Source organism: Carlito syrichta, unplaced genomic scaffold (assembly GCF_000164805.1).
Source record: "Carlito syrichta isolate Samal-C Ts95f unplaced genomic scaffold, Tarsius_syrichta-2.0.1 Scaffold315639, whole genome shotgun sequence".
In the NCBI taxonomy this organism is placed as follows: Eukaryota; Metazoa; Chordata; class Mammalia; order Primates; family Tarsiidae; genus Carlito; species Carlito syrichta.
This window is the reverse complement of record NW_007259735.1, coordinates 571,391-582,135: the sequence shown is the minus strand read 5'-3', so window position 1 is coordinate 582,135 and position 10,745 is coordinate 571,391.

The window sequence follows — 10,745 nt, the reverse complement described above, 5'->3', positions numbered from 1 at the left end:
TCCAAGTAGCTGGAATTACAGGCACGCGCTACCACGCCCGGATAGTTTTTGATTTATTGTAGAGATGAGGTCTCGCTGCCCAGGCGGGTCTCGAACCCGCGGGCTCAGGCAATCCACTCACCTCAGCCTCCCAAACGCACGGGATTACAGGCTGAGCCACCGAGCCCGGCTCTCAGTAGAACTTCTAAAGCAAACTAACTTTAATTATTTAAAAACTTGATTTGTTTCTTTAGTTGATGGCCACCTGCTTTTATCTCTCTCTCTTTCTCTCTCTCTCTCTCTCTCTCTCTCTCTCTCTCTCTGTGTGTGTGTGTGTGTGCGTGTGTGTATGTGTTTATTTATTTATTTTTTTTGAGTTGGAGTCCCACTCTGTTGCCCAGGCTAGAGTGTAGTGGCCCAATCATGACTACCAAGCCTTGACCTTCTGGCCTCAGGTAATCTTTCTGCCTCAGCCTCCCAGGTAGCTGGGACTACAGGCATGCGCCACCATGCCTGGCTAACTTTTAAAAAAATGATTGTATAGACGAGGCCTCTTCATGTTGCCAAGGCAGGTCTTGAACTCCTGGACTCAGCCAATTCTCTTGCTCCAGCCTCCCAAAGTTCTGGAATTACAGGCTTGAGTCACTGTGCTTGGCCTTTTTAAAATATTTTTTTTTAATAAATACTTTTTTTTTTTGAGTTGGAGTCTCACTCTGTTGCCCAAGCTGGAGTATAGTGGCACACACATAGCCAGCCACTGCAGCCTTGACCTGCCAGGCTCAGGGGAATCTTTCGACCTCAGCCAGATCCTTCTGCCTCAGCCTTCCAAGTACCTGGAACCACAGGTGCATGCCACCACACCCAGCTAATTATTTTGATTTATTGTAGAGACAAGTTCTCACCAAGTTGCCCAGGTTGCTCTTGAACCCCCCAGGCTCAGACAATTCTCTCACCTCCACCTCCCAAAATTTTGGGATTACAAGTGTGAGCTACTGCCTCCCAAAGTGCTAGGATTACAGGTGTGAGCCACTGTGCCCAGCCATAATTTTTTTTTTTAAATAGATACTGGGTTCTTTTCAAATATATATATATATAGATACTATGCTGCCCAGGCTGGTTTTGAACTCCTGGGCTCAAGCAATTCTCTCACCTCAGCCTTCCAAAGTGCTGGGGTTACAGGTGTGAGCCACTGTGACTGCCCTGCTTCTCTTATTTATGTGCACAGGAGAGAGGGAGAGAGAAAAAGAAGGAAAGTGAGAAAGATACACAGACAAGGAGAAAGAATGAGAGAGAGAAAGGGAGGAAGGAAGGGAGAGAGGGAGGGAAGGAAAAGAGAGGGGGGAGAGAAAAACTGTCTCCTTGACCATGGATTTGGGTCCTGCCCTCAGCCTCACTGAGAACCAGCACCAGGGGACCAGCCTGGCTTAGCCTCACCAGGAGCTGGGAAGTGGTGTCAGCTTCTCCCGAGGGGCAAAGGCTGTGTTGGGGAGATCTCTGGGCAGAACTGGGGTTTTCCAGGGAATGTGGAAAGAGGAAGTGGAGGTGGCTGGGAGCTCCACCCTGTCCCGTGGGAGCCGAAAGCTTGCCCTCTCCCACCACACCTGCTTGAAGCCCTTCCCCTCCTTGTCCGATCCCACACCTGCGGCTTCACTGCCGACTGGGGGAGCTATGTCCCCAACCCAGATCACTCTCTGGGCTCCTGACTTGCATAACTGGCCGTCTACAGGACACCTCCACCTGGACGATGCTAAGTCATCACCCGGGCTCACGCTCACAGCACGGACCCTGCGCCAGTGCTGTTCCAAGTGCTCCCACATAGTCCCTCATCCCATCCACACAAGAGTTCCATGAGGTGGGTTCCATGATCACCCCCTGGACGGGTGGGAAAAGTGGCACAACTTGCCAAGGTCGCTTGCCAGCCAACAGATGGTGGTGCCAGCTGTCTACACCGAACCTCTGCTCTGAACACCCCCAGGAGCCACAAGCCTGTGGGCATCCCCCCAAGCCTGCTTGACGCCCTTCCCTCCTCTGACTCAACTGGGTGTCTCACCGCAGGCCTCCCTGCTCTGGAAAGCCTTCCTAGCCCCATGCCAGGCTTGACACACCGCTCTGGCTGGCACAGTGCCTCTGCCTCCTCCACTGGGCACTGCAACTGGCCTTCCCGTCTGTTCCTTGTGTGAACCCCAAGTCCCTGGAGGGGAGGAATCGTCCTACCTGCACACAGGTGGGGGAAAGCCCCGCCCAGGTCTATCCCCCAGGGCCAGGTTCCTGTACCCCTCCCCTACCTCCTGGGCCACACTCCAGCAGCCCCTCCTCAGCCCGCCTTCCATCCTCCACGCGCTCAGCACGGATCTCCTCACCTCTGCTCTCAGCTCCTTCCTGCTTTACTCTTTTATTAAGATTCTAATTAAATAATTCTAATTAAATGTAATGAGCTGAATCGACAAACTTATTCCAATAGAGCAGCATTCAAGACAAGCTCCCTCCCAACCCTTCCCAGCAGCAGAAGCTGGATGGTACGGGGTCTTTGCTACCTGGGGTGACTCAGCAGGGTTGGGATTGACTGCGGCCACAGGCTGGACACCCATGGCCTGGCCTGGCAGAGGCCTCCCCTGGTGGAGCCAACCCACGGCTCCCTGCCCCAGACAGAAGGCCCTCTGCTCCTGTGGTCCCGGCTGTTGTGTGTCCCAGACTGACGGTCACGTGACCTCCACACCAGGAGGGGCCGGCCAACCCCCAGACCTGCTTTGGGGGTGTGCCCACCTTGGGGGTATCTGCCTGCTTTTCATCTGTGTGTTGAAGAGAAGAAAGGCCTGGACCTGCAGTCCCGGCGCTTGCATGTGGCCTCAGTCAAGCTCACCCCCAACCTGGGCTCCACCTCAGTTTCTGCCAAATGGCAGGCTTGATGGGGTGGGAGTGCTGGGGTGTTAAGGTAGGCCTGGCCCTGAATCTTGGTCCTGTTTCTTTCTGGCTGTGTGACCTAGGGCCAGTTGCTTCATCTCTCTGGGCCTCAGTGATAACAGCCACTACTGGTCACATGTCTACTATAAGTCAGGCACTCTGTTTTATATTCACTGCCTCATGCTGCTACTGTGAAGTCAGACTGCCTGGTTCAACTCTGGCCTCTGCCCATTCCCAAATGAGTGGCCCTGGGCAAGTCACTTTACCCTTCTGGGCTTGTTTTCACTTCTGTAAAATGGGGACGGTCCCCACTTCAGAGAGTTGGGAGGATTAAATAAGGCGGTTCTTGTAATGCCCACAGCACAGTGCCTGGCACATAGTCAGTGCTCACTTAACCTTCACACTAAGCCCATGAAGCAGGTCCTCCTCTAAGATAAGGAAACTGAGCAGCCCTCTGACAGAGGTTCTGGAACTAGGAAGTGACAGAGGTGGGACGTGAACCCAGGTCCCTCTGACTTCTAACTCTGTGCTCCCGCCATAGTGCTAGAGCCCTGGCTTTTCTGAAGGACCCAGGTTTAGGAATCTGACTCTCACTTAGGGCTGGCAGGGTCCAAACATGAGTCTACCTAACTGGGTGGTGAGAGCCCAAGACAAACCTGGCAACCCAGGAGGAAGGTCTGGGTTTAAAGCACTGCATCTGGGGACCAATGGTGGGAAGCCCTCCCTACTTCAGCTATCAGAGACCCCTGAGAGCAGACCTTCAATTCAAGTCCCCAAGAAGCATATGCCGACCCCACCGGGTCCCAGGGGCCATCTGCTTTGATTCACTATAAAAATTAGAGCTGAGCTTTGTGGAATGTCAAGCAAGCAGGAGGCCCAGACAGCAACCAGGTCCAAGTCAAAGGCATCCCCGCTGCTGCCCCCTATGGGCAAACAGGTACCCATAGACATGCATGAGGAAACACACGCCTGCTCACCCCAACTCACCAACACACGCTCGCATTCAGCTACACACGTCTGCGGCATACAGGCCCACAGAGCAGACACGGCTCGCTCGCACACACTGAGAAATGATGCCACCTGCCCAAGACACGCGCTGATCACAGCCTCACGCTGGAAGGGACTGACACCAGCACTCCACATTCCACAGGGACACGCCCAGGCCCGCAGACATCCGCAGAACTTCCTGACATGCAGATTTGGGACCACACCACACCCAGGCCTTTGCCTCCACTACCCGGTTACCACTGGTCGAGGAAAGCGGGGAGGAGATGCTGGGGCCTGTTCAGCCTTCCCCCTACCTCTTTCAAGCCCAGAAGCTGCCTTCTCTGGAGCCCACCTTGGAACCCCTGCCACGGCCTCCTAGAGGTCTCTGCACTCATCCTGGTCTTGCAGTCTCCATGTCCTCACAACCCCATGCGAAACCCTGCAATGACTCACTCAGAGCAGGCCTGAAGCCACAGCCTGGAGGTCCACGCCTGCCTGGGCCCTCTCTGATCCTCTCCTTCTCCTCTCTGTCCTTCCCCCATCTCCAGTCACGAGCCCCCCTTTCTGTTCTTGGTGCACTCCAGAGCGCCCACCGCTGGCCCCAGGGCTTCATGCTTGCTCTTTCCATCTCTGTGCCCTTTCTCGGGAGCCTGGAGGCTGGCCTTGCTGCTCACATACCCCATCCCTATGAAGTGGCACTTCCAGCGGCCACTCCCTGTCCTTCCCCTGCCCAGTGCTTACCCCACGCCTACTAGTTACACATATCTGGGGGAGGGTCAGGGTATGCCCCAACAGAATGTCACTTCCATGAGAACGGGGGATTTTTGCTATTCTGCTCACTGCCCTGTTCCAAGCATCTGAAAATGCTGCCTGGCATGGGATGGGCACTCAACGTGGGTGTTGGATGAATGACTCTGGCCCCCCAGCCTGGCTCAGAGAGATGCAGGGGCAGACTCCAGTCCACAGGCAAACAGACCCGGGCTGCAGTGCTGACCTCGTCCCATCTTTATAGGTCAGTCCAGTCCTCTCACAGTCTCAAATGGCTGTCAAGGATCACATGACAGACTACGTGTGTGCCCTCCTGGCAGAGCACCCAGCAAGTAGTAGACATGAGAGCGAGGTTTTCTCTGTTGTTCCCATCTTCTGCCCTCCCTTCCTGTGTCCTCCTGACTCCCAGGGGCTGGACGCCTGCATGCTGCTCTTCATGGCTGCCGGCAGCTTCCAGCCAGCTCTGCCCATGAGGTTTGGCCACATAGGAGCTGCAGGGTAGCAGGCAGCAGGTCACCAACCCTCAGGGATCTCCTTTACACCCGAGCCCTTCCAGATGCTTTCTGAGCTGCTTCTCATTTAATACCTCCCCACCCAAAACAGCTAGAGGGCAAATAGCGAAGCTTTCCTAGAGGCACAACATGGCGGTGGGAGGGCCAGTGTGTGCACCTGGGTGCATGGAGGGGCTGGTAGGACATGACTCCTCAACTCTGCCACCTTGGGTGGGCCTTACCTCTCAGGAAAGGCTGGTCTTTCCACTGTATGTCCTGCCCCCCAGAGCAATCCTCAATACAAGAGACAGCCACAGGGCAAGTGTTCTCAGCCCCTCACAAGTATGCACTCGTTCATTGTCTCATTTACTCCTTACAATGTCTGTTTGGACCTTACTGTTCTCCTGTTTTACGGATGAGAAAACAGACACCCATACTAAGTCAAGCACGCAGCTAAGGAGCGGCCAGCCTGGGATCCCACCTAGTCTGCCTGCAGTGGCTCCAGACTCACGGCCCTGTGCCCTGCCAGCAGCTCGAGCTGCAGATGACACTTGGGGCCCTGGACAGGGACAGTGAGGAAATGGCTGGTGAGCTGATACTCATCACAGGCTGGAGGGCCCACCCAGGGCCTTTCTACAGCCTCTCCTCATCAACATTCCCAGCTCCGGCAAGCACGTGGCTCCTGGCCAGTGAGTGGAAGGGACTCCTGTCTCTTCTTCACAGGGCGATGGGGATTGGGCATGAAGCCCCTACAGATGTGGCTCAGGGCCTGGCTCTCCCCTGCATGTTGGGGAGTCCTGTGTCCTCCGGGGGCCTCAGTGCCAGCTGTAAACACAATAGATGGGCTGGGGAACCGCGATGGGCCCTTGTAGCACTAACATTTAGAATCTTGCTTTGAAGAATTTGAAAACCGAGATCGTCGGTGGCAACAGAGGGGTGGACCACACAGTGTTTCAGCAAGCCAGGTTGGGCTATGCCTGCCAGGCCATGGGCCATGTGTGCCAGAGACCCAGAGCACCTAACCAGGGGAGCTTGACAGGTCTGATCACGCAAAGGGACCATCGGCTGCAGAGGCTGAGCCAGGGCTGCCCCTTCTCTTGGTTCTCCCCTGCTGAACTGACTCACTGATGTTAGGTGCTATGCCGGGCCCCAGGGCCCTGGGCATGTGAGATGGACTTGGCCTCAGAGAGCTCCCAGGCTAGCGAAGGCTGTCTCCAACCATTCTGACCTTGCTCCAGCAGGAACACATCTTCTTCTGGGTCCTGCCCTGGCTTCCTTGGCTACCACTCCTCAGCTCTGACATCCAGGGTCCCACTGAGGCAAACCCAGCCCATGCCCAGGGGCTTCCCAGGCCCACAAGCCATAACCCCTGAACTGTAAGGGATCACAAGCAGGGCCATGTGGGGGCTCAGAAAGTGAAGTGAGAATTACTGCCTGGTCACAAGGACTTCTGCCACCATCCACATCCGCCTGGCTGGAAGCAGAGGCACCACGCTGCCCCAGCATCCGGTGCTGGCCCCAGCTGAGTTACTCCATTCTGGGTTCAGAAGCTCCTAAGCAAGGTCCTTGGGTTCTGCAAATGTCCCAGTGACCCAGAGGATGGGACACAGGCTCTGAGGCCCAAGCCTGCCTCTTAGCAGCTGGGTGAGGCCAGCAGATCACCTAACTTCCACAGGCCTCAGTGTCACTGTCTCTAAGATGGGCTAATAATACCTACCAGCACAGGCAGTGAGCAGCAGCTTAAACTAGCTAAGGTGTGCAGATGCTGCCAGTGTTCCAGAAACGTGTCCCCCTCCTTCCTGCCTGCTCTGAGGCTGGCATTCCTCCTCTGAAGAACACCAATGCTCACTTGGCCCCATAGCAGGGTGGGCAATGCCGCTGGGAGCAAGACAGGGGCCTGATGTGATGAGACGCGGCCCCCAAGGGCACCACTGGGAAGGGGGTGGAAGGGATCTGTTCTGGCCAGTCTATGACATCACCTCGCCTGTGGAGACACCCCGGCCAGCAGCTCCCAGTGTTCCATGGTGGCTGGGATGCCAGCAAGTAGGACAGGACCTGGACAGCTTGGCTGGGGTTTGCCCGTGGCCCTACATGGAGGGGCGTGGCAGGTGGAGGTATGCTCTGGAGTCAGACCAGGATTCGAATCCCAGTTCACCTCTGACTGGATGTGAGACTTGGTCCACCTGATTATCCTCCCTTACCCTCAGTCACCTCATCTGGAAGGCGGGACTAGGACCGCCTACATCAGAGCATAGTTGTGTGCAATGTATCAGTGATGTTAGGCATAAAGGACCCAACAGGGCCAAGGGCTGCCTCCTAGTCAGCAAACAGGCTGCCCATTCTAGTCCATACGTGGGGAGGGGGGAGAGAGGAAGGCCGGGTAAGGACCAGGCGCCAGGCCAGCACCCCCAGATATGGGATCTGTCCAGATTCCCACCCAGGCTTGTCAACAAGGCCTGGGAGAGACTTAATTGGGGTGTTCTTTCTCCCCGGGAGAGGAGACCCCAGCATCCACCCAGCGAAGCTGAAGGTCACATCAAATCTGAAAGGCGACTTTGTTCATCCGCTTCATCCTTTATGCATGAAAGAGCAGGCGGCGGGTGCTCAGGATTCATAATTTGAGACATCCGGAGACTAAAGACATTGGCCAAATTTAAACCGAAAGATGAACTTGTTGGGTGTCCTCTCAGATTATGGGGAGAGAAGAAAGGAGAGAATTTGTTAGTCATCCCTGATCCACTCAGAGCTCACAGGGTGTCTGCCTGACATCAGAGGGGGCCACCTCTGGGTTCCAGACATCTAAAATGCTATTGTTGAAAGGGGTCAAGAGCTAAACACCTGAGGAGAACCCCACGAGCCACAGTTGAGGGCAGAGGCCTGGGGAGTGCCCAGACAGTGGAGTGGGAACCCAAAGAGTGGCCTTCCCATGAAGTTCACTGTGCAGATCAACAGGCCTTGGGCAGCACAAGTGGGCAGGCTCCCGGGAGGCCAGGACGTGGCCTGAGTCTGGGCTGTGGTCCTGCCAAGCACTCGAAGCATGACTGCCTTCCTCTCCCAGCCCTGGTGCCCTCAGCAGTAATGGGAGACACCATCCGGGTCAGGACAGCTACTATGGGATCTAGTTAAGAGATTGGCACAGCCCTTGGCATATACAGTAAGAGCTCAGTTAACACTAGTTGCTATTATCAATTTTACTTTGATATTCTTAAACATGTTTGGTCCAGATTGCCTTTTGCTCCAAGATAGCCTGTGAGCCTCCTGGGTATACTACCAGCAACGTGACAGTGTTCACCTTGAAGTCACATAAAACCCAGGGAGATAGACTGCTGGACCCTTTTCACTGATGGGAAAACCAAGGCTCAAGGAAAGAGGTGACTGACCACATATTATAGCCCCCAGGCGGCAGAGCCAGACCCAGACTTCGGGCCTCCCAAGTTACAACACTTCCCACGGAAGCCACACATCCTGGGTCCATAGGGCCTCGCCTGGATACTGTCCCCAGTGCTGAGTCCCAGGCCCAGTTCCTGTTCATGCTCAGCACGGAGCAAGTCTGCTGAATGAATGAAGAAATGTCAAGGTGTGATGGAATGACAATGTGAGGGAGATGATGGACACCCTCCCCATGCAGAGCCTGCGTGGGTGCACACACAGGCTCACGCATACTGCAGGGGACGCATGGCCCCCAGACCTCAGTTCTGCGACCTCTTCCGCGCCAACAAGCTGGATCCCCGGTGAGGCCTCGGTGAGTCATCCAGTCATGACCTCATCGCACACACCCATCTGCTGGGTGAGAAGGGGGTCCTGCCAGGCCTGCACCCAGGAGACCTCTCAATCTCTATCTCCCACTCTCGGTGCTGCATCAGGCACATGGCCTAGTCAGGCCTGTGGTCACTGCTGCTCCCACCACCAAAGGGCAGGAGCTGCTGGACATGGCATTCCTGGCCGCCAGGCCACTCCATCTGAATGCTGTTTGTATTTCAAAAAGAGAAGATTTATTAGTTTTTCCTCATTAGAACTTCCTTTGCAGCCTTACAAAGTAAAGCCCAACAAGACTCTCAGCACACACACAGGAAGCACACACACTGCTCACTGACAAGAGACAGAGACGGAGGCCACACCAACACAGCAGCTCAGGACCCCAGCCCCTCGAGCCAAGGATGGCCCACATCAGGCCCGACCCTTGCTGCCTCATGACACACAGAGGCTGACGCCAAGGAGGTCTGAATTGGGAGTGGGCGAGAGCTGGGCAGGGAAGGGAAGTTACCCTCACATGCTGATGAGGACCTTAAAGCCCCATCCCTCCCTCAGATCCTTCTGTTGAATGTGCTCTGATCCAAACACTCCACAGGTAAGTAGAGTCTAAGAAACGCTGTGTGCTTTTCTGGGGCTCATGAAACTTGGTCCGACAAGCCAGGCCACTGGGAAGCACTTCAAGGTGGAAAGGATGCTCACAGCTTTGCTGGGCTTCGGGATGCCGGGGACCCGACGGGGCAAGAGCGGGGAACAGAGAGAGATTCTAGAGACAGGCTGCTGCTTGTGTCCCAAGCCAGGGTCGCCGTGTCAGGAGAGAGAGCAGCATGATGCATACAGAGTCTGATTCTGTTTCGCCCTCTGAATGAGCAGACTTAAACACTTGCATTTTCACGGAAATCAACAGCAAGACAGCTAGCAGGACACAGAGGCTCCTGCCAGTTCTGTGTGGAAAGGCACCAGATGGCTTGTTATGAAACACATTTTGGTCAGAAAATAGCTGGGGTTTTTTGGTTCCTGGGAGGACAGCAAGGCTAGAAAAAAGAGGTGCAAGTTGTGAGAGGTGGAGGCAGAGAATGCAGCTTTGGTTTCAGGTCTGGGTTCTACTCTTGGCTCTACCCCTGCCATGCTCGAGGACTAGCTTCCTCATCTGTAAAATGGCCATAACATACTCCTAAATGAATCTAGACATTAGGTTTCACACATTATCCCACGAGGTATGGGGAGGCGGGACTTGGAGACATAGACACACAGAAAAAACAGAAGAGGAGGCACAACCTTGCCTACAGGAAGGGGCGGGAGGGGTGGGCACTCTGACGGAGGGTGGCAAACAGAGATGATCCCACTGTTGTAGGTGGACTCTGGGAGCCAGGGGCAGCCAGTTACGATGGCTCCAAGCACTGGCAGGGACTATCCACAGGCACCTGGGCTCCTTCTCAGGAGGATGGGCCGAAAGCAAGTTCCACTTGAGCCCTCGGCCGCACCTGCAGGAGTGCTTTAAAGTGCCGAGCTGTGGGTGGTCTTTGGTGGGGAGCCGCCCCTATCTCTGAGAGCGGTGGGGTCTGAGAGGCCCTGAGAGCCAGCAGGACTGGCCTCCCCTGAGGCTGTAAAAGATCAGTAAGAAGCGCGATGCCTCCGGGGAAATCCAGCCTTTAGAAAGAGAAGGGACAAGCATTGCTTTGGTCACTGTCCTGACACCCGTGGCTGGAGCAGCACTCGCTGGAGGAAACAGTGGGAGCTGCTTACAGCACTGCACACGCCACGCAGCAGGCGATGAGCAGGCGATGTGCTCATCGCAAGCTGGCTTCTGAGCACACGCCAGAGTCACTGAATAAATATTCAAGGTATCTTTCGGTTCCTAGAGGAGCG